This window comes from Sinocyclocheilus grahami, unplaced genomic scaffold (genome assembly GCF_001515645.1).
Source record: "Sinocyclocheilus grahami isolate Dianchi unplaced genomic scaffold, SAMN03320097.WGS_v1.1 scaffold15.1, whole genome shotgun sequence".
NCBI classification, from domain to species: domain Eukaryota; kingdom Metazoa; phylum Chordata; class Actinopteri; order Cypriniformes; family Cyprinidae; genus Sinocyclocheilus; species Sinocyclocheilus grahami.
Window position 1 is genome coordinate 3,448,581 of NW_015505194.1, and position 4,026 is coordinate 3,452,606.

A 4,026-nucleotide genomic window follows, 5' to 3' on the forward strand; every position below is an offset into this window, starting at 1 on the left:
GTGGCCTAGTGGTTCAACACAATATAATGCTACATTGTTGTGTCACGTTGTATTGCGCACATTGCCATTCAGCAAAGTGTGCTGAGGCAATGGTCAAATACACTCTCTTAAAATGACTTCTTTAAAAAGTCTTTCTTAAAAACAGCTTTAATCATTTTAGCTTATCAATTCTGACGGTTCCTTTAAAAGGAACTGTTTAAAAAAATAATCGGGACTCAGTTGTGTTCCTGGAACTCCCTGCACAGAGACATTTTGAGGTATATTGTTTACTCCTGAATGTGCTTAAGCACTAAACCAGCCTAAAAATATATTTTTTGTCATGATTAGAGCTTAAGAAGAGTACTTTATGAACTCTGAAAGGTGCTGTAAGCGATTTACTGAATTAGGTCTCTGCTTTCCCTTGACTCTTTTTGAAGTTTATAAAGCTTAAGATATAATTTTTTAATGTTCCATATAAAACCTGCAGAATTATATACTACTGTTCAAAAGTTTGGGAACAGTAAAAAAAATTTTTTGATAGAAGTCTCTTATGCTCACAAAAGACTACATTTATTTGATATATATATAATACAGTAAACACAGGGAAATATTACTATTATTTAAAATAACTGTTTTCTGTGTTAATACATTTTTAAAATGTAATTTATTCCTGTGAAAGCAAAGCTGGATTTTCAACAGTCATTACTCAAGTCTTCAGTGTCACGTGATCCTTCAGAAATCATTCTAGTATGCTGATTTGGTGGTCAAGAAACATTTCTTATCGAAATGAAAACAGTTTTTGTTAGCCCTTTTTGTTAGAAACACATTGTTGCTAACTTAATTTTTTTTAAAGTATAGCTTGATCTACTTTAAATGATCAGTACCTTGTAGTTTTATAAGCTACAGTTTCATAGTAGCTTCCTCTACAAGCTGTTATGCTGGAGCGGCATTGTGGCATACGTTAGGTCTGTAAAACCTTCCTGCCCATGTGGTAGGGACGCAAAGGGTGCCAGGGGGTTAATTAAAACCACTAATCCACTGAGGAAGAAAAGGTAAGAGGCTCTTGGCATCACGGCTGACTTGTGCAAATGATGTTCCGCCTGCCATGTTCAAAGGCAAATTACATCCCTCTTGAAACTATGCAGGTGTCAAGCAACATTCCCGAGGCCCCTGCTGTCGCTTCAATTATCACAACCTAAGGTGCAGAGTAGTGCCCTCCCATTCCTGTCCCATCTGGATTGCCCAAGAGTAAGGCATTGTACTGATGAACTCTGCCAGCAGAAGGAGAAAGACAGGAGTACATCAGAGAGACAGAAGAGGATTCATTAGAAAACACACAGATATGTGGGCACAAATGTGGGGAAAAAAAGTCCCTCCAAATGATCAGTCAACAGCTGTGGTTTACTGGCAACATTTAACTGTAGCGCATAGTGTGTATGTTTTCATTAGAACACAACCCAGAGACTATTTGACAACACTATTGCTGACAGTTATAGTAGCATTTCAATAACTCATGTCATGGTAGAGCTATCAGCCTCAATAGAGCAGCGTCAATGTTTTTATTAAATAACCACAGACATATCTTAAAAATCTCCTCTTGGTTTTTAAAGCAAATACATGCAAACAAGAATACTGTAGCAAAATAAATAAATAAATAAAATAAAATAAAAATGTTTTAACTAAACCACAGGAATATTGCAAATATTTTAAAACCTCCACTTGAGTTTATAATTAAAGCAAAATCATACAAATGTTGTTGTGAAATAAAATAAAAAATAAAATGAATAAATATTATAAAACATAAAATGAAATATTTTCAATAAACAACCATTTAACCATTTCATTCAAAAATGTTAAATCTTAAAATCTCATTTTCGTTTTTAAAGCAAAATCATGCAAACTAGAATGCCGTGGTAAAACAAAATAATTAAATTAAAATTATATAATAATTTTAATATAAATATCGAGATAATGGATGGGATTTGAATATCAAAAGACAAGAGGAGTTAATTATGAGAGTGACCATCTCAAGGTCAGGGGTCAAGGATGTATTTGTACACAACTCATCTGGTTTTTCCTCATGCTTAGAGATTTGTACTGCCATTCTAACTTCAAATGAAGTAACACATGCAGATATGTGTTGAGGAGAGTCTCTCGTGGGTTTGTGCTGGATAAACATAAATATTGTGTTGTGGAGTGGAGGGGCATGACCTTAGGGTTAAGCAGAAACCTTGTGAAGAGATGGCAGTAGGTCAAGATATACTTCACGAGTCTCCTTAAAATGAGAATGTCAAATGAGTGATACGGTCTCATTCAAAAAGAAGAGAAAGCAGAGTAGAGTGAAGCACAGAGAGGGAGAGATTTGCAGCTATTCATTTATCTGACATGGTTCATTTGTGATCTTATGAGAGATCTTTGCACCTTCTGTTTTTGCCCCCCGGGCAGCGATTGAAGTGCGGAGGGGGAATTGCTGTATGTGTCTGAATCAATACTCTTTGACATATCATGATTCAACATCAAGAGTCAATCTCTGGTTGGATGGGTTGCAGTACGGACTCAATATGAGGAATCCACAGCAAGATAGCAATATTGTTCCTATTATTTAGGGAATAATCAATACATGATATGCACTTGATTTCTCTGATTCTTTACATTACACAATAGTATTGATCAAAATGCAAGTGAAATTATAAAAAAAAAAAAAGTGTATACTGAATGTCTGGAGAAAAAACCTGGAAGAAACAGTGCTGATCAAAGCTCTGCCAGACCACTGGATGCCCTTCATTTGTCCCACTGTAGTTGACCAGCTAAAAGGATAGATGCTTTGAAAGGGGAACAAACAGGATCTCTATCTCTAAGAACACAGAGATAACACAATAAGATGGGAAAAAACATGGCTTTTTCGTAATGAATTTGTTTGGCAAAGTCTAAGAACCACTAATATGTGCTCTGCGCTTTACTCTCAATAACAAAATAAACAACAAAATGACAGCAGTGAGAAAACAGCAGTTAAGAAAGTATCTGAACATAGTCATGGATACGTTTGCATGAGCTCTGCAGTTCGGCACAAAGTCACGTCATGTTTATTTATATAGCACTTTATACAATATATATTTTTAAACCAAACAGCTTTACAGTATTAAACATGAAAAAACAGTGTCAGTGTTGTTTTCGATTAGAATTAGACTTCAATTTCTGACCTTGATGGACTCAACAGAGGAAATGAACCAGAGAAGATTTCCAAGTCAAAGAAGACAGAGTCCCAGAGCATACCTACTTATTAAGTTATCGCCACGGACCAAAGGTTGTTCAAAGGTGTTTACCAGCCGGAGCGAACTTTTCTGGAAAGTTTGCTTTGGCAAGCTGTTTCTAAGGCCTGAAACAAACTCAAATAAATGTCATTTTGGCTTGATTTCGTTCAAAATGACATCACACCATTTCATTATTTGATTCCGCTTGAAGTGAAATCGGGGCCTTAAGAAAGACAGAGATTGATTAAGGTGTTTTTGACAGACAGTACTTATTTTCACAAAAAGTATTTATTAAATACACACACACACACACACACACACACACACACACACACACACACACACTTTCAATTCTACTATTTATCATCTCTAGTATTAGGTGGTAAAATATATACTTTTAATTTTTTCAATAGCAGCCTATCTGTGAGGGAGAAATAAGAAAACAAACACAATTTTACAAAGTACCTCAGAGGAGGCACTTCATGTTCTCATTTCCATGAGAATAGGATGTCTACTTTGTCTCTTCTGTGTTATCAGAGGCTTACAAAGCCTGAAGATTAAATGTGTCTGTTTTTCAGTTTTAGGTAGTGCTTGATGTACACATGTCTCAAAGTATTAATTTAGACAATTAGAGCTACATGAAACTTTGAAAGCTCCTCAAAATAGACAAATCATTAGATCTCTCAACAACATGCACTTGAAGATGCAATCATTCTTTTTGTTTGGATTCTTTTTTTATAAGATCAAACTGTGTCAATTGCTGTTACTCATGAGTTCATGTGCAAATTTCTGGACC

General features: G+C 35.3%; 1 long non-coding RNA gene across 1 annotated transcript; it reads right to left on the minus strand.

The window, feature by feature from the left end:
- Positions 1–1,961: 1,961 nt before the first annotated feature.
- LOC107602902 (uncharacterized) lies at positions 1,962–3,242 on the minus strand. The gene is made up of 4 exons (XR_001611081.1): positions 3,180–3,242; positions 2,712–2,833; positions 2,401–2,574; positions 1,962–2,254 (listed from the first exon to the last, which is right to left on the minus strand). It is a non-coding gene; the product is annotated as an uncharacterized lncRNA (long non-coding RNA).
- Between the last annotated feature and the right edge of the window lie 784 nt (positions 3,243–4,026).